Source organism: Pan paniscus, chromosome 15 (genome assembly GCF_029289425.2).
Source record: "Pan paniscus chromosome 15, NHGRI_mPanPan1-v2.0_pri, whole genome shotgun sequence".
Classification (NCBI taxonomy): domain Eukaryota; kingdom Metazoa; phylum Chordata; class Mammalia; order Primates; family Hominidae; genus Pan; species Pan paniscus.
Genome location: NC_073264.2, coordinates 64,581,780 through 64,601,770, shown reverse-complemented (window position 1 = coordinate 64,601,770; position 19,991 = coordinate 64,581,780). Strand labels below are relative to the sequence as shown.

Sequence of the window (19,991 nt, the reverse complement as noted above, 5' to 3'; positions counted from 1 at the left end):
TCAGGAGGCTGAGGCAGGAGAATTGCTTAAACCCAGGAGGTGGAGGTTGTAGTGAGCTGAGAATGTGTCACTGCCCTCCAGCCTGGGCAGCAGAGTGAGACTCTGTCTCATAAATAAATAAATAAATAAATGGCGGTACAGTCTTCTAAGGTATGAATAAGTAGTAACTTACTTAAGACCACTTTCTTATTGATAACATCTGGAGCATTTTTATTTTACTGCTGTTGTAAACAACGCTGGTGGGGAGCTACTTAAGACATATCTCTGTGTTCACATAGGGGAGTGTGTCTATAGGATACATTCTTAAAAGTGGAATTCTGGGTAAAAACTAAAAGCCTTGTCAGGTGCTGCTAAATTGCTTTAGACGTTGCGTTTTACATTTCTAGTAGAGTATTTGAGAATACCTTCTTCCTACAGTTTAAACAGTTAAAATTTAAAGCTATAATTTTAAAAAGAACAAGTAACCCACTTTAGGAGTTGGAACATCATCTGAATACTTGACCATCATTACTGGTTAATCTTATTTTTAAAAGTTTACAAACTAAATTAGTTAGTGAGGCAGATAGCATCACTTCCACAGTGATTTAAGAATCCTGTGTCATTTGAAGCTCACCTGTTTAATATTCCTAGAGTACTTCATTATATTGTTATCCTTCATGTTTAGTAATATCAGAAATTTTGTCAGAAATATGTCTTGCCACATGTGCAAAACTAACAGCTTGAGTACAGTTTGTCACGCTGGATACAGTGTAAGCAGCCTTTATTTAGCTGCTGTCACAACTGTTTCTGGTGTTTTTGCTCTCTACCAATGATTCTCACCTAGGGGTTCTTTTGCTCCCCTCCCCCTCCCCCCACCACACACACACACGCACACGCACACACACACACACGCGGTAATTTGGCAATGTCTGGAGAGACCTGGTTGTGACACTTGAGAGAGGATTGAAGCGGGAAAGAGTAAGGACTTGCTACTGGCATCTAGTGGCAGACAGGCCAGGGATGCTGCTAAATATTCTATAGTTCACAGAAGAGCTGCTCACAATAAATAGTTATCTGATTAGCTTGGCTTGGTGGCAAGTGCCTGTAGTCCCAGCTACACAGGAGGCGGAGGCAGAGGCAGGAGGATCACTTGAGCCCAGGAGTTTGGGGTTAAAAAAAAAAAACAACCCACCAAACCAAAAAAGAGTTATCTGGGCCTGACTATCAACAGTGCTTTACACAAAGGAGTTAGGGTGCTCTATCATACAACTATCTGATGATTCTTTTGCTTAAACTGATTCTACCCCATTTCTTATGGCTGCATGCCACACTCACCTTTAGTAGATCAGAATTCCTTGCCTAGAGCGGCTGGCTACTCTTGACTTTGTGTTGCTGTTTCTAGCTTTTTCATGTTTTGCTCAGTGGTAGGGACAGGCAGGCCAATTTAGTAGAGCTTGACAAAGTGAAGCCTGGTATCTTCTATGAGGCTATAAACGTTGTCTAAAGACGCCATTTCTGGTTCTGATAAGGCTCCTGGTAATTCCTGGACTGGAAGACTTGGCTGTCATTGTTTTGCTGTTAAGTACCCCTTCCACTCAAATGCAAAAGTAAAACACACACATGCCACCATCCTTCCCAACCAAACCAAAACAAAAAAATTCAACAAACAAAAACAAAACACTTGATGATCAAGGAGAGCCTATGATAACTCTTCTTATTCCACATTTCAAGTTTGTACTTGATCTGTGCCATCATACAAGAAACCCAACTGGTATGACTGTCCTGAGTGCATTTCCAGTGAAGAGGCTGGGAGAGTCCAAAAGAATGTTTTGAGTCATCAGATCCTTTTAAAATGTCAGATTCTTTCCATGGGATTAATTTAAACCTGTTATGACCCTTTAAAAATTTTTATAAGAGGCCTCAGAGCCATAATAACATGGAATACTGCTTGTTTAGTAGAAGCCTTTCTAAAGGCCACCTTTATATTTGGTTTAATTTTTTACATTGTCAACCATCATATAAGAGAGAAACAGGAATTTTTGATTCCTTAACTGGGAAGAACAGCTGCGTGGTGCAGAAAGTCTCATGAAGTAAGTCTCCTTTTGAATAAAAAGGAAGCTCTCCTGTTAGAAAATAAAGCATTATTATTTTTTCTTCCTTTATCATGACAATTTAGGTTTAGGCTAAGCATATTAGGTGTATATAAAGGTGTAAAAAATCAGTGTGCTTTTAAGATAAACCTGTAATTCTTGTTCAGAGGTAGTAAGCTGTAGGTCGGGTTATTGAAGAACAGAGAATGATTAGGTTTCTTTTGTGAACACAGAAAGAGATTCTGGGCTCTTCCAGGGCCTAGGGAATGGAAAGTTTTCCCCTTTGTTTCTTGATGTGTTTCTTTGTCCCCTTTGTTTCCTTTATTGTCTTACTTTAGTGCTCCCCAATAAAAATAAGATACCACAAATGTAGGACACATATGTAATTTTAAATTTTCTAGTAGCCAGATTTTTAAAAAGTGAAAAACAGAAGAAATTGATTAATTAATTAATTTTTTTGAGATGGAGTTTCATTCTTGTCACCCAGACTGGAGTGCAATGGTGCAATCTCTGCTCACTGCAACCTCTGCCTCCCAGGTTTAAGCGATTCTCCTGCCTTAGCCTCCTGAGTAGCTGGGACTACAGGTGCATGCCACCATGCCTGGCTAATTTTGTATTTTTAGCAGAGACGGGGTTTTCCCATGTTGGCCAGGCTGGTGTCGATCTCCTGACCTCAGGTGATCTGCCCACCTTGGCCTCCCAAAGTGTTGCCATTATAGGCATGAGCCACCGCGCCCAGTCTGAAATTAATTTTAATAATATACTTTCTTTAACTCAGTATATCTAAAATATTATCATTTCAACATGTAACCAATATAAAAATGAGCTATTTTTAGATTCTTTTTTTCACACTACATCTTTGAAGTCTCATGTGTATTTTATATTTACAGCATATCTCAATAAGGACTGGTCATACTGCTTTTTTTTAAAAATTATAGATTCAGGGAGTCCACGTACAGGTTTGTTACATGAATATATCACTCTATGCTGAGGTTTGGTTTCGAATTGAACTTGTTATCCAAATAGTGAACATAGTATCCAGTGGGTAGTTTTTCAACCCTTGCCACCTGGCTTCCCCCTTCTAAAGTCCCCAGTGTTTATTGTTCGTATCTTTATGTTCATGTGTACCCAATGTTTAGCTCCTACTTATAAGTGAAAATATGCAGCATTTGGCTTTCTGTTCCTGTGTTAATTCAGTTAGGATAATGACCTCCAGCTGTATTCACGTTGCAAAGGACGTGATTTCATTCTTCTTATGCTGCATAGTATTCCATGGTGTATATGTTCCACATTTTTTTTTTTATCCAGTCCACTGTTGAAGGTTGATTCCATATCTTTCCTATTGTGAATAGTGCTATGATAAACATGAGAGTGCAGGTGTCTTTTTAGTTGAACAACCATTTATTTTTCTTTGGGTATATACCCGGTAATGGAATTGCTGGGTCAAATGGTAATTCTATTTTTAGTTCTTTGAGAAATCTCCAAACTGCTTAACATAGGGGCTGAACTAATTTACAATCCCATCATCAGTGTATGAGCGTTCCTTTTTCTCTGCAACCTTGCCAACGTGTTATTTTTTGACTTTTTAATAGTACTCATTCCGACTGGTGTGCGATGGTATCTCTTTGTGATTTTGATTTGCATTTCCCTGATAATTAGTGATAGTGAGCATTTTTTCATAGGCTTGTTGACTGCTCGTATGTCCTCTTTTGAGAAGTGTTTGCTCATGTCCTTTGCCCACTTTTTAATGGGTTTTTTTTTTCTTGTTGATTTGTTTGAGTTTCTTCTAGATTCTGGATATTAGTCCTTTGTCAGATGTGTAGTTTGCAGATATTTTCTCCCATTCTGTAGGTTGTCTGTTTACTCTGTTGATAATTTCTTTCACCGTGCAGAAGTGCTTTAGTTTAATTAGGTTCCACTTGTCAACTTTTGATTTTATTGCATTCCAGAATGATATTTCCTATGTTTTATTCTAGAATTTTTATAGTTTTGAGATCTTACATTTAAGTCCTTAATCCATTTTGAGTTAATTTTTGTATATGGTGAAAGGTGTAGGGGTCGAGTTTCGGTCTGCATATGGTTAGCCAGTTTTCCCAGCACAATTTATTGGCTAGGTAGGACTAGTCATATTTCAAGTGCTCAGTAGTTATATGTGGCTAGTGGCTGCTATATTGGTTAGCACAATTTTATTCGGCCTAGTTCTTCTACTCTGCAAGAATTTTACTACTTATTAGCTAGAGGTCATTCAGACTTAGGTATTCATATACTAACATATACATAAAATTTAAGGAAGAAAGTATATTTATAGTTGCTTACCTCAGCTACTTGTTTTTAAGATACTCAAAATATATCATGTTTCAGCATTGTAGTGATGATATAAATTGGCCTGGACTTCATTGGATTTGTGGCTGTGCGTGTGCCAGTTTTCTAGTTCCATGTATTCTTTAAACATTGATAATGTAGCTGAGAAAGGCATCACTCAGAGAAAAGGAAGATGACTTGTACTTGAATTAAATTCTGACATACCGTGATAGAAACGTTCTAAATCTCGGTGTCATCAGGAAGCTTGTTGATACCTAAACTTAAGAATTTTGGTATTGGCTGGGCGCGGCAGCTCATGCCTGTAATTCCTGCACTTTGGAAGGCCAGAGGGCAGATTGCTTGAACTTAGGAGTTCAAGACCAGCCTGGGCAATGTGGCAAAACCCCATCTCTACAAAAAATACAAAAATTGGCTGGACATGGTGGTCTGCACCGGTAGTCCCAGCTACTTGGGAGGCTGAGGTGGGAGGATCACTTGAGCCTGGGAGGTCAAGGCTGCAGTGAGCCATGATCGGGTCACTGCACTCCAGCCTGGGTGAGAGTGAGACTCTGTCTCAAAAAAAAAAAAAAAAAAAAAAGAAAACAACAACAACAACAACAAAAATTATGGTATTTGGTGACCAACATTGAGTATGGGGCTATATAAATCCATGAAGAAGAGTTTTGAGACAAATAGTTTGTATTGAGTGAGGGTATGTGAGAGGCAGTGGTACTTGAAAAGTGAATTAGCAGTTTTTTATGTTCATTTTTTACTTTCCAAATCTTCTTTGGTGAGCCTATACTATTTTTAAAATCAGAAATAAACTACCCCCCCAAATTAATGCAAAAAGTAATTAAAGCAAGAACAAAACCAAAAATCCAATACCACCAATAGTACACAAAAGTAAAGAGGTTCGAAGACCTGGATTCTAATTCTGGTTCTGTCGTTAACCATCTGTGTGATTTTGGATAAGTCAGTTAACGCCTCTGGGTTTCCATTTCTTCATCTGTAAAACCAGAAATTAAAGTTGCTTAGATTCTTTAGGTCTTTTTGGTCATGCAGTTGGGTAACACAGTTCCATGATAGCTTTCATGAAAGCCTTTTTGGGAATTTTTAAATTTATATTTATATTTATATTTAATTAAATTAATTTATTTATTTAAGATGGAGTCTTGCTCTGTCGCCCAGGCTGGAGTACAGTGGTGCGATCTTGGCTCGCTGTAACCTCAGCCTCCTGGGTTCAAGCAATTCCCTTGCCTCAGCCTTCCGAGTAGCTGGGACTACAGGTATGCGCCACCACGCCAGGCTAATTTTTGTATTTTTAGTAGAGATGGGGTTTTGCCATGTTGGCCACGCTGGTCTCAAATTCCTGACTTCAAGTGATCTGCCCAACTCAGCCTCCCAAAGTGCTGGGATTACAGGCATGACCCACAATGCTTGGCCCTTTTTTGGGAATTTTTTAGAAGGAATTATAGAGTCTAGGGGATTCTCCTAAAATCATTCACATGGCTGGGTACAGTGGCTCACACCTGCAATCTCAGCACTTTGGGAGGCCGAAGTGGGAGGATTGCTTGATCTCAGGAGTTTGAGACTAGTCTGGGCAACATAGCAAGACCCTGTCTCTACAAAAAGAATAAAACAAAAATGAGGTAGGCATGGTGGTGTACGCCTCTAGTCTTAGCTATTTGGGAGGCTGAGGTGGGAGGATTGCTTGGACCAAGGATTTTGAGGCTGCAGTGAGCAATGATTGTGCCACTGCACTCCACCCTGGGCAACAGAGCAAGGCCCTGTCTCAAAAAAAAAAAAAAAAAATCATTCACTGAAAGAATATTTATTAAATGCCTGCTAAGTAGCAAGCAGTGCCCTTTAGCAGGAAAGCGTTTGGAAGAAATTGTCCTAAGTAGGTGTGTGGGTGAGATGGGGTGGAAAGAAGCAAAAACATGAGAGCGAATAATAGAAATAAAATATTTATGTAATACAGTATAATGTAAAAGGTGCTTCCCAGTTTTGTGTCTCATTTCATGTCATTTTTTATTTTGGAGACATGAGGGAGAATATAAGGAAGCAGTTGAGACCATGTGAAAGACAAATAAAGAAGAGGAAGTTACTAAAACCTTGATGGTACTGTAATAAAGCAGTTGGAGTCACCTGAGAAAAGAATATTTGGACTGAATCTGAGAGGAAAATTAAGAAAAAGTGATTGTGTTGAGATGATCAATGTGAGGATGGAATCCTGAAATTAAGTGTTGTTGAGTTGTAGAAATAAGAGGAAGTATTCTTTGACAGAGGAAATACATAGAGCATACACTATTGAGATTATTACTGGGTTTAAAGATGTTTTGAAAGGTGAAACACTAATTTGTATAGAAAGGACTAAAATTACAAATTTGTTAAGACCCTCAAAACATAGATATACCTCTCAGGCTTATATAGCAGTCTCTGAATGCTTTTCAGAAATCATTAGATTGATTTCGAAATGCCTACATCGTTGGCATTGACCCCATCCATTTCCATCCATTTATCCACACTTTTCACTTCCCTTCTTTTTAACCATTCTCAAGCTTCTCCTCTCCAAGCTACTCACCTGAAGAAGCAAAACATCTGTTGGTGTTACTAGCAACAATGTTTAGGAGCATTGGAGAAAAAGACAAGAGGAATTTAAGAGGGGGGGGGGGGTGGTAAGTGATAATAGTTCTAATTCCAAATCTGATTTCCTACTGGACTATATCACATTTCTCTTATTTTATGTCTTAACAACTTGAGCTAATGTTTATTTTCACTTTCAAGTAATATGACATTATGGAAATTGAGGCAATGTGTTAAAATACTAGGATACTGGTTTTGTGTTACTTTTCTCGACAAATAACTTTCTCAGATTCTTCCTAAGGTAGGAAATATTCTTGTTAGAGGGCCTGGGTATAGATGTGGGTTTATGGACAGCAGTATTGGAAATACATTATTTGTTACAGAAGCATGTGGGTTTGAGACAGTTCAGCTGTATTCATGTTATGTGCTGGTCTCATAGGACTACAGGGATGCAAATATAATTATATATAATTCAAGAGGGCAGATATGATTGCATCATGCAGTCAAATTAAGTGCTGTAAGAGAGATGTGAATGAGGGGCCCCTGCAGCTCAAAGGATGAGAGAGATCACATCAGGTTCAGGGAATCAGCCAGGAAAGTCTTCATGAAAGAAGTGTCATTTGAGAGAACCCTCTAAGGATGGTTGGAGAGAAAGGCTGGAGTGGAAAGGGGCCTTCAAAGTTAACAGACCAGGGGTTAGACATGGGATTAGCTGAGCCACAGACTGGGACTTAGAGTTTATGCGGGATGGTGGGGAAAAAGGAGGCAGGAAAGCAGAAACAGGATAGGAAAGGAAATGGGAGGGTGGGAAACAGTGGAGTACTGTGGACCACATGTGTTTTGCAGCTTTATATTCTGGTATAACCCAAATGATGGTGTTGGTAAACACTTGTGATGGGATTTTGTATCTAGTGTGTATATAATTTAGTATACATTTCAAAGTAAGAATACTGGCCTATATACATAATAGATATTTATGTATGAATGTGTGTGTAACTTATACCAGAAAAGAGTGCTCCTTTTGGGATTTGTTAGGGAACCTACCATTTGTGCAAATGTTTCTACTTGTGAGCATCATGAAGAAAAATTGCTCCCTGGTAGAAATGTTTAAAGGATGTGTGTGTGTGTGTGTGTGTGTGTGTGTGTGTGTGTGTAATGGGGAAAGAAAGATGGGTGGGGTGGGGGGAGGAGAAATCAGGAGAGGGGAGGAGAGAAGTGGGAATTGGGAAAAGAGGACCTAGAACTTTAAAATGGGATTAGGGTACATTTTTTAGAGGAAATGCCTTTAGGGGACTTCGCCATCAAAAACGTTTGTTGTCGGCCAGTGCAGTGGCTCATGCCTATAATCCCAGCACTTTGGGAGGCCGAGGTGGGCAGATCACCTGAAATCAGGAGTTTGGGACCAGCCTGGCCAACATGGTGAAACCCTGTCTCTACTAAAAATACAAAAATTAGCTGGGCGTAGTAGCGCATGCCTGTAATCCCAGCTACTTGGGAGGTGGAGGCAGGAAAATCACTTGAACCTGGGAGGTAGAGGTTACAGTGAGCTGAGGTTGTACCACTGCACTCCAGCCTGGGTGACAGAGGGAGACTCAGTATCAAAAAAAAAAAAAAAAAGTTTGTCAGTATATGTACAATGACAAAGATAATAGTGTTAATTCTTATGAATTACTAGAAGTGAAAACACTTGCAGACTTTTATTTTTCTCTACCTTAAAAAAATCATGGCTGGCTGGGCGCGGTGTCTCATGCCTGTAATCTCAGCACTTTGGGAGGCCGAGGCGGGTGGATCACCTGAGGTTGGGAGTTCGAGACCAGCCTGACCAACATGGAGAAACCCCGTCTCTACTAAAAATACAAAATTAGCCGGACGTGGTGGCACATGCCTGTAATCCCAGCTACTCGGGAGGCCGAGGCAGGAAAATCGCTTGAACCTGGGAGGCAGAGGTTGTGGTGAGCCGAGATCGTGCTGTTGCACTCCAGCCTGGGCAAGAAGAGTGAAACTCCGTCTCAAAAAAACCCCCCAAAAAACGAACAAAAAAAAACAAACCATGGCTTAGTGCCTGTAGTCCCAGTTACTCTGGAGGCTGAGGCAGGAAAATTGCTTAAGGCCAAGAGTTCGAGACCTGCTTGAGCAACATAGTGAGACCTCTGTCTCTAAAATACATAAAATAAAATAAAATGGAAGAGGGTATTCACATATCTTAATTCATATTGTTGCCAGTATGTTTTTTTTTTTTTTTAATGAGTATAGCAGTACCAGTTCTTTTGTGAATTAGATAACAGGCTAAAATTCTGTAAAAGAAATTGATGTTTCTTTTGGATAGAACATTTACTTTTGTGAAAACAATACAAGTAAAAAAGCTGTTGAAAGAAATGACTGTTGAATTTGAATATATTAATTGCTTCAGAGGTGTTTATTTTTCTTTTCTTAAAGTGCTGAAAAACTATTTAATTTTAAAATAAGAGTGCTGTTGCATTGTTCCTTAATACAGAAGTATTGTTGAAAGTGCAACCTCTCAGGAAAGATGAGCAAACTTGTTTTTTGTGGGTAGTTCTTTGCTGCTTAAGATTCCTGTAAATTTAAAAGATACTATTGGCTTATGTGTTTTTATTGTGAATTACTAAAATATTAGGCCATAAAAATCAAACTTTGTGGTGCCCTGATAGTGTTTTTAAACCTCTCCATATCTTTTGCTAGCTTAAGGAAAGTGTGAAGGACTTTGAAAATATACTTGGCCTAGACTTAGAACTTACTGTGTCTGGCCTTCCCAATTTTTTCAGTAGGTTCAGAATACTTCTCTTTGGTTTGAATTATAATTTTGTTTCTTGTGGTTCCAAAAGTTATCTGTAATAGCCTCGTTCTTGTCATTGCCTCATTCTTAAGAAGTTGCCTTTTTTGCTTTTGAATATTTGTGGGTGTTTGACAGAGTGTATGCTTAAGACAGATGAAAAAAATACTAATAATAGTGTTCATGTGAGCAAGTTCATTCTGAAAAAGGAAATGCTTAGAAGTCCTTGGTGTTCTTCTTTACACTTGATACGATTCGTGTGTGTGTGTGTGTGTGTGTGTGTGTGTGTCAGAGAGAGAGAGAAAGAGAAAGAAAGAGATCGATCATATCCATTCTGATGCCTTCAGTTTCCCCTCTCAGGCTTTTTAGTCTGTATCTCCAGGCTAGAATTTTCTCCAGTCCAGACTTGTATTTCCAGCTACTCCTTGGTCCGGTCCCTTTCACAGGTTTCCTGCCTTTAGGGAGTGGCCCCATCATCTCTGTTGTGGCCTGAGCTTCATTGCTTTGGGCCCTTTATCTTTCTGCTTCTAACTCCTTGGGAGTTTTTTTTTTTTTGGTGGAGTCTCACTCTGTCACCAGGCCGGAGTGCAGTGGTGTGATCTCGGCTTACTGCAACCTCCGCCTCACCAGTTCAAGCGATTCTCCTGCCTCAGCCCCCCTGAGTAGCTGGGACTATAGGCGCGCGCCACCAGTCCCGTCTACTTTTTGTATTTTTAGTAGAGACAGGGTTTTACCATATTGGCCAGGCTGGTGTCGAACTCCTGACCTCGTGATCCACCCGCCTTGGCCTCCCAAAGTGCTGGGATTACAGGTGTGAACCACCATGCCTGGCCTCGGGAGCTTTTTGAGTCTGTGCTGCTCTCTCCTTCCCCCATCTCGGCTCTGCTCTTTCCTTTCTTCCTATTGTGGGAATGTCAATATGTCTCTGTCTCTAGCGTGGCCCCTGTGGACCCACCTTTCATGGAGCTGCCTGCAGGAGCTGGTAGTGTGCTCCCTTGGACCCCACAGCAGAAAATGGAAGCTCTCGGATCTGAACCTGCCCAGCTTTTCTCTAGTGGCGCCCTCTTTCCTCCTCCCAGTTCACGGGGAGCTGCCTGCCGTGAATGCGCTGTGTACGTGCACCTCTCTGTGCCCTTTCTGCACGGGCTATTTATTCTCTTGGCTGGGAGAGCCCTTCTTCCTCTTGTGATTCTGGCCAACTTCTTTTTGCTCTCTCAAGAGTTGGCTCAGATATCACTACTTCTTTGAGGGAGAACTAGGTATCTCCTCCTCATTCCCACTGACAGCCTTAATCTCCTATAGTACTTACCACACTGATGTCATAATTAGGCAAATATCTATCTTCTTTATGTCTGCGAGTGCATTCTGTTTAAAACTGTGACCCCCCCTCCCCATGTTCCTTTCCTTGCTCTGCTTATTTTTTCTCTTGCACTTGTCTGTTTTCAACATACTGTATGATTTTTTAAAAAAATTTTTATTTATATTTTTAAAGTACAGATGAGATCTTGCTATGTTGCCCAGGCTGGTCTTGAACTCCTGGGCTCAAGCAATCTGCCTGCCTCAGCTTCCCAAAGTCCTACGATGACGGGTGTGAGCCACTGGGCCTGGCCTATATTATGTTCTTATTTCTAATGTTTATTATCTGTGCATCCTGCTAGAGTGTAAACTCCAGCAGGACAGAAATCTTTGTCACTTTTGTTCACTGCGGTATTGTCAGTACCTAGAACAGTGTCTGAGCCCTAGAAAATGCTCAAAATTATTTGTTGAAGGAATGTGTACTTGTATGTTGAGGGCCCAGCTCACAGTAGGCCTTGGGTAAATTAAACTGATGATGAACAGTTTATTCTGTTAGATTTTCTAGGGGCTGTCTGACTATGCCTTGTTTTGGTACTTAAAAGTAAATATAATTAAACACTTTTTAAGATTTTTGTGCATTCAGATAAAATGTTTTGTTAACAGTCTGGTTTACTGTATTTGTTAGTTTCAGATGTCGGAGTCAGCCAGATGTGTTTCATGCCTTCTCATATTACCCCCCTTTCTTGCGTAAACCAAACCCCAACAACTAAATAAATAAAGATTTCACCAAAGGTCATGTTTTCAGAATACCATCTAAATAGAGGCTAAAATCACGCGTGACTCATGGCAACAGTTTTTTTTTGTTGTTGTTGTTTTCCAAGACGGAGTCCCACTCTGTCACCCAGGCTGGAATGCAGTGGTGCGATCTTGGCTCACTGCAACCTCTGCCTCCTGGGTTCAAGCAGTTCTTGTGCCTCAGCCTCCTGAGTAGCTGAGATTACAAGCACGCGCCACCATGCCCGGCTAATTTTGTATTTTTAGTAGAGACGGGGTTTCACCATGTTGGCCAGGCTCGAACTCCTGACCTCAGGTGATCTGCCCACCTCAGCCTCTCAAAGTGCTGGGATTACAGACATGAGTCACTGTGCTCGGCCTCCATGCCAACAGTTTTCAAACATTTTTGCTCATATAGGCTTGAAAGAATTTTGTAAAACAATGTATTTTTTGTATTGATTCTGAAAAGTTTTTTTCCTACTTGTTTACATAGTTGCATAACGTGTAATTTCTAGGATATTTTAAAATGTTGACATTTAATAATTAAACTGTTGCATTACTTTTATATATGTATTTAATGGTACTGGTGGACAGCAATTTGTTTCCTACCATCATCTTCTTAAAAATTGAATGAATTCTTTAACTGTTTGTTGAAGTTGTATTTCCATTGTACTCACTCCAGAATTTTGTCAGAATAAAAAATATTTTTAGACTCGAAAGTCTTATTAACCGATAACCCTCTCATACTTCTCATACTTTAAAAATATATCATTTTAAAATAAGGAAAGTTAAAATGTCTTGTGACCTTGAGGCTGTGTTAATTCAATTCAGAAGTAAACAGAATTTGTCATTGCCATTATCACATAATTCAAACTAATATAAAGGTATTACATTTTGATAAATGATTGTTAAAAATATTAAATAGTTATTGGAAATGTATCTCAATGAAATGCATAGGACTGTGCTTTTTTAAAATTAAATAAATGAGCTCTTCATACATGGGTGAATATTGATTATTGCCAGAATGGGGATTTAGCATCAATTTTTTTTTTTTTTTTTTTTTTTGAGATGGAGTCTTGCTCTATCGCCCAGGCTGGAGTGCAGTGGTGCGATCTCGGCTCACTGCAACCTCCGCCCCCTGGATTCAAGCAATTCCCCTGCCTCACCCTCCCTAGTAGCTGGGATTACAGGTGCACGCTACCACGCCCAGCTAATTTTTAAATTTTAAGTAGAGATGGAGTTTCAGCATGTTGGCCAGCTGGTCTCGAACTCCTGACCTCAGGTGATTCACCCGCCTCGACCTCCCAAAGTGTTGGGATTACAGGTGTGAGCCACCACACCTGGCCAATTCTATTTCATACTTTTCTTTTTTATTGTGATAGAGCACTGACAAATCCTAATTATATAAATAAGAGATAGGAATGGGAAGTGTTCTGTTATTGCAGCATCACTCAGTCCCTTGAACTGTTTCTGAGTTATGTGTCAAAAATCAATCTACCACCAAAAATTATTTTTGATGACAATTGGTTAGATCCTCCTTCAGTATTGTTGAAAGCAGATAAACTACTAGATTTGCAAAAGAATTTGTTTTCCAGTTGCTATTTTCTTAACACTCAAACCGACCCTTTGTTTGGTGACAGGGAGGGAAGTGAGCTGTGCTAAGGTTTGGGATCAGTGAGCAGGTGTGTTTCTCCTTTTAATGTGAGAGAAGGAAGATTTTGAAAGGGAAGCTGAAAAAGAAGAATTTGCAGTGCCATTGCAGACAAGATTTCAGGCTGGTGGTTTTAGGATGAAATACATAAAAAAATGGAGTCTGGCCAGGCACAGTGGCTCATACCTGTAATCCCGGCACTTTGAGAGGCTGAGAAAGGAGGATCGCTTGAGACTAGGAGTTCGAGACCAGCCTGTGCAAGAAAGTGAGTCCCTATGTCTACCAAAAATTGAAAAAATAGCAGGGCATGGTGGCTTGTGCCTGTAGTCCCAGCTTCTTGGGAGGTTGAGGTGGGAGGTTTCCTTGAGCTCAGGAGTTGGAGGCTGCATTGAACTATGATCACTCTACTGCACTTCAGCCTGGGTAACAGAGTGAGACCCCAACTGTTTTTTTTGAGACAGGGTCTCGCTCTGTTGCCTAGACTGGAGTGCAGTGGTGTGATCTCGGTTCACTGCAGCCTCTGCCTCCCAGATTCAAGCAATTCTCCCACCTCAGCCTCCCGAGTAGCTGGGATTACAGGCACACCAACACACCTGGCTAATTTTTGTATTTTTAGTAGAGACAGGGTTTCACCATGTTGGCCAGGCTGGTCCCGAACTCCTGGCCTCCCATGATCTACCCTCCTTGGCCTCCCAAAGTGCTGGGATTACAGGCATGAGCCACCACACCTGGCCGAGACCCCAACTCTTAAGAAAAAGAAAATTGAGGCTGTGGAAATGAATTTCCTTAAAATTATCTGTGGAGTAAGATTGGTAAAAGGTTGCTAATTGTTGATCCTGGGTGATGAGTATGTGAAGGTTTATTATACTGTCCTTTCTACTTTTGAGTATATTTTAATATTTATATTACAAAAAGGAAAAACAAAGCAAAAATTCTTTGTGGAAAGTTTTACTATGTACGCATTCAAATTTGAGTAGCGACCTTTGGTGACTTAACACTGTTAGTCTGAGTGTTAACAAAATAAGGCATTCTTTTAGGTTGAACCAGATGGAATTTCCAATATTTGACCATCTTGATGTATAAAACTGGCACTTGCATATGGTTTAACCTAATCTTTTATTGCATATATTAGTTCTTCCCTCTCCATCAGTTTCATTTCACTAACTGGGATTCAGTGAGAATTTTTTTTTAGGTTCTCCCATTCTCAGAGATCATCCTTTTCAGTTAAGATTTGTTGAAAAGAATTTTAGTTTGTTGTCAGTATGGTGTTAGGTGCTACATAGACTGAGTTAAACAGGCAGCCACTTCTTACCTTTATTGTACTAAAGACTTAAGTTATGTTTTGTTCAGTGTCTGTTCTAAGTGTAGACAAACAAACCAGTCAGTTTATTTAGCAAGGTGCCAAGTGAACGGAGCTAGAATATTTAGGGACAGACAGGTGAAGCTTTCACCTGAATAGTACCTGAGAAGTTGGCTTTATTTATTTATTTTTTTACTGTAAATGTGTGAGGTAGAAAAACAAGGCTGCCCAGCACGTGGCACTTCTGAGGATGATCCTTGAGGGGTGATGTCTGCCTCCAGTCTTCGCTGAGGAGAAAAGCACCCCTCCTCCCCCGCCCACAGCACCATGGGAGAGAGGCCCTGGAAGTTGACTTTATGTAGAAGTTAATCTTCCAGAGAGCTCAGAGTGTATCTCTGTGTGTTTTCATCTTTATTATGAAATCTGGGAATAACAGACTGGAGATAGGTATTGTTCTTAATGATTTTTTTCTTTCTTTCTTTTTTTGAAACAGTCTCACTCTGTCGCCCATGGTGGAGTGCAGTGGCATGATCTCAGCTCACTGCAACCTCCTTCTCCTGGGTTCAAGCATTTCTCATGCCTCAGACTCCTGAGTAGCTGGGACTACAGGCGTCCACCACCATACCTGGCTAATTTTTTTTTGCATTTTTAGTACAAGTTGGGGTTTCGCCATATTGGCCAGGCTGGTCTCGAACTCCTGGCCTCAAGTGATCTGCCTGCCTCAGGCTCCCAAAGTGCTGGGATTACAGGCATGAGCCACCGTACCCGGCCAATGATTTCTTTATTGAGAAGGAGATTGGCATCTAGAGAAGTTAAGTGACTTAATCTCCTCTCAGGGTAAGTCAGCATTGGAGCCAGGTTCTCATGGTTTCTCAGTGTGTACTTCATATCCTAGATTAGTGGTTCTCAGAGCATGCTTTGGGGATCCCCAAAGGTTCCTGAGACCTTTTCAGGGGTCTGTGAGGTCAAAACTAATTTTATAGTAATACTTAAGACATTATATGTTTTTCCCTCTCTCATGAGTATACCGTGTTTTCCAGAATCTGCATTACCTGTACTGTTGCAGGAAATTGAAGCAAAAGTGGGTTTTGAGAATCCAATTGCTTTCTATTAAGCCAGATGTTAAAGAGATGTATAAAAGTGTAAAATGGTGCCACTTTTCTCACTCATTTTTTTGAGGAAAATGTGGTTTAAAGTAGTTTAAAAAATATTTACAATTGTATTGAAATGAATTAATAAATATTAAAAATTTTCCCATTTTTAATTTTAATGTGGTAAATATTGGTAGATATAATCCATATTTTTAAAAAGCTCTTTGAGATCCTGAGTAATTGTGAAACCAAAAGTTTCATTGAGACCTCTGGGTTTCAGTTTCACCATTCTCAAAAAGAGGCCAGATGTTAGGTTGCAGAGGACCACAAGTTGTCATTCAATGTGTCCCAAGTCATTTGAAAATAGTCTGTTTTCAGTTCTACAGGATAGATATCCACATCATAAAAACCTTTATTCAATTTGCCCTTCTTTGGTTTCTTATATGTAGTTTCAGCAGGTGACCAAGTATTAACTGAAGCTAAGCTATGTCATTTTTATTTCCCCATTTGAAGTAGAAAAGCAGCCTCAAGTGAATATTTGAACGATCTCCAAGCTGAATTGTTTGTCCATGTTTTGTGTAAGAGCAATATCAATTGGACTTCATTGTTTCTCTCATGTGGATTTTTGGATTTGTAGTTTCAGTATACATTTAAAAATTTTATATATATATATTTAAATTTTTTTCTCTTAAAAGAGGTCATGCTAATCTTCTCTGTATCATTCCAGTTTTAGTATATATGCTGCTGAAGTGATAGCACTTCAGTGTACATTTTTATTAAGAGCTTTTTCAGTAAGATCCTGTATTGTATAGATAAGAGACCCTTAACCTTATGGCTGCCTTATACTTTTCTTTGAAAAGGTTTAAGGACCTTCCTTAAAATGAGTATTTGCATTTATTTGGCAATTAAGTTTTATAGGCAGTATATCTAATTTGTTTTTCCCTTTTTTTCTTATTCCCTCTTCTCCTCTCCTTCCCATCTCCTTTCTCCATTACTGCTTTTTTTCTCTCCTCCCCTCCCCTCTTTTAATTGCCAATATGACCTTGGGTGAAATACTTAGTCTCTATGTATCTTGGATTCTCCATTTGTAATGTGTGATGTTGTGAAATAATTTCTGTAAACCACATAGAACATTGCCTGGCTGACTATCAAGGATCAATAAATGTTAGCTGCAATTTTTGTTGTTGTTATCATTAAAGCAGGTTGGCAGTTCCTGGAATGTATTGAGTACTCAATAAATGGTGGTTATTTATATTATTTAATATTACTACATTGCACATTTGCTTTTAGATGGTCTATTGAGTTTGGCCGAGGCAGATGTGTAGTAGGTGTAGTAGTAGTATTATATGCTGTCTTAATTTTTTAATGAGAATGGTTTTCTTTTTTTACGAAATGGTGCAGATGCTGATACTCTATGGCTGTAATCCAAATATTTAGTAGGTATTGTGGCCTTTATAAGCCTACTCCTGAGAACAGCCCATTAATTAAATGGGAGGTGTGGAGATTTGGTCCTTGTAAATCACCATTTAGAAATGGAGATGTATTGGATTCATATTTTGTGTGTGTGTACGTTTGTAGTAAAGTCATAAAACAGACTCTACTACTCTACAGTCTAAGTGCTTCCTCTTGTTCTTAGTTTTCAGCTGTTAGTGGACACTAGTCAGGTATAATAAAGTAGCTTCTTATTCAGTTAAGTTTGTGTTAAATATATGATCCTATCTGTGAATGTCATGAATAAGTAATTTATAGATGATTTTATGATTACTAATTGTTAATGGATCTAAAGGCCTTAAAAATCTAAGGATAGAAGAACAGTGACCACCAGCAGTATAGGGTTCTCTGTGCTGGTAATACATCCATATAGTAGGGCATTGAATGCCTAAAAACTACTAATCATTGATTGATTAATAAAACTATTAGTTGGGTGGACAGTAGAGTCTGATTTAGAAGTCAGAGTATGGTATGTGATATTTGAACTGATTCAGCAGGGATTTGAAGCCTCCTTATTAAAGGATATGTTATTAATAATATAAACTTTAGCGGAAGGAGGAGTGGTCTTTTTGTAGCCTATAAGATATGTACTTGAATATAATCTCTGTTACTGAAATATACTTTTGAGCAAAGCATTTATCTTTGGTGAATTTGGGTTTTTCAATTGCAAAGTGAGTATCAAACCTAGCCAGCTTAGCTCACTGGGTTGGTAGGATCGTTAAATGAAATAACTCATTTTGATCCAGTGTTGTGCCTTCCATGAGAACAACAACAACAACAAAAAGCAAAAGGGGGGGAAAAAGAAGAAGAAATAATACATTTTGAGAAAGCTTGAAAAACTCGAGCATTATACAGGTTTAAGTTAGCATTCTTCCTACTTTCAAATGTGAGGGCATTGTTTGTGGAATATTCTGACTCCAGCTTGTGTTAATGCTTTTACTGTTTTTGTTGTCGTTTAGGTTTATCAATGACAGATAGAAGATTTAAGTATCATAATCCTCTATTTTTATGGCCATGAATTGAAATGAAGAATGTATGTATTCATGTTTGAATATATAGACATGCATACAATAGCAGTGCTGTTCATGACACTGTAGTTAAGCATTTGTCAGAGTTTCCACTGTAAACTTCCCTTTGAATGTTTTTTCATTTTAGCTTGGCTTTCCTGTGGGTTAAAATTACAGGGCCTGAATATTTTTGGATGGAAACTTTTTCCTTCTTTTTAATAGGGCATGAATGCATGCTATTTAAAAAAACTATCTTTTCTTATGTTTTTTAATATTTTATCATAAAAGTTTTAAAAGCCACTTCTAGGCAGTGTTTTTCTGTAAATCATTAAGTGTGTTAAATGTTGTGACTTCATACCTATAAACAGTTCTTCTTTGCCTTTGTAGTTTTTCCTCTAAAAATTGTCAGTCTTCAATGTATTATCTAAATGAAAGATTATAAATAATTTTTGTAAACTAATTGTAATATATAAAAAAACAGTGATATATTGAACATCTGGATACCCATCCCAAGTTAAGAAAAAGTAAACTGCCTAGAATTTATAAGCTTCCTTAGACTTTCATCACTAAAAGTGTTCATTGGTCTTTGATTTAAGTATTTGTAAAGTGTGTTGGAAACAGGCCAGGACTTAGACTGCCCCTTTATATCCAGACACCCCCTTCTAATGGATGTCATGTGGTACGTGTGTTCTGGTTTCACGTGACGGATTGGGTGACTCCGTGACCCAAGATCATCCCATCTATAGGCAAGATATAATGTGGCCCAGAGCTTCTACCCAACAGAGAAGAGAGTGAAATGCTGTTCCAGCAGAACCTTTCTCTAGGGAAGTTTGAATTTGATAAAGAGTTGACGAAGGCAGGAATAGATGCTGAAAGACCCAAGAAAAAGAAGCAAAGAAGTGATAAGCCATGTTGATAGGGCAGGGAGGGTGAGGTGTGGGTTGATCTGCCTTGATCATCGCTTCACTGAAATTACTCTTGTCAGGGCCACCTGCATGTCACATGTCTCTCAGCAACGTTGGACACTTGTCCACATTTTCCTTGTAGAAACATACTCTTCTTTGGCTTCTGTGACCCTGCTCAGGTTTTCCTTTTGCCTCTGGCTGTTTCTTCTCATTCTCTTAGCTGGCTCTTCCTCCTCTACTCAACTTGTAAGTGTTGGGTTTCTTCAGAGCTCCTTCTGCTTCACTTTCTGCACTCTTGCCGTAGGTGAGTTCATCCAGCCTATTGGCTTTAAGACCACTTATATATTACCATTTATATGTTGTTGGTGTCCACATTTCTTTTCTTCCTTTTTTTCCCCCAAATATGACATTTCTTTTGCTTTTCTTCTTCTTTTTTTTTTTTTTTTTTTTTCTGAGATGGGGTATCACTCTATTGCCCAGGCTGGAGTACAGTGGTGCAGTTGTGGTTCACTGCGGCCTCGACCTCCCTGGGCTCAAGCCATCCTCCCATCTCAGCCTCCCGAGTAGCTGGGATTATAGGAGCACACCACTGCGCCCAGCTGAGGTGCCCACATTTCTATCTCCACCTCACTCTTTTCAGACTTTGGTCTTATATATACAATACATTTCCATGTATATGTCTTATAAACATCTCTAATGTAACACATTGTCAGTGTAACACTTGATTTC

General features: G+C 39.3%; 1 protein-coding gene and 2 non-coding genes across 9 annotated transcripts in view; 1 reads left to right on the top strand and 2 right to left on the bottom strand.

The window, feature by feature from the left end:
- The window catches only part of PPP2R5E (protein phosphatase 2 regulatory subunit B'epsilon), a 170,815-nt gene that overhangs the window by 46,818 nt on the left and 104,006 nt on the right, over window positions 1-19,991 (top strand). The window lies entirely within an intron of this gene.
- Window positions 14,968-15,109, bottom strand: LOC112437109 (small Cajal body-specific RNA 20). Its single transcript, XR_003025771.1, has one exon. It is a non-coding gene; the product is annotated as a small Cajal body-specific RNA 20 (non-coding RNA).
- Window positions 16,512-16,618, bottom strand: LOC112437030 (U6 spliceosomal RNA). The gene has a single exon (XR_003025703.1). It is a non-coding gene; the product is annotated as a U6 spliceosomal RNA (small nuclear RNA).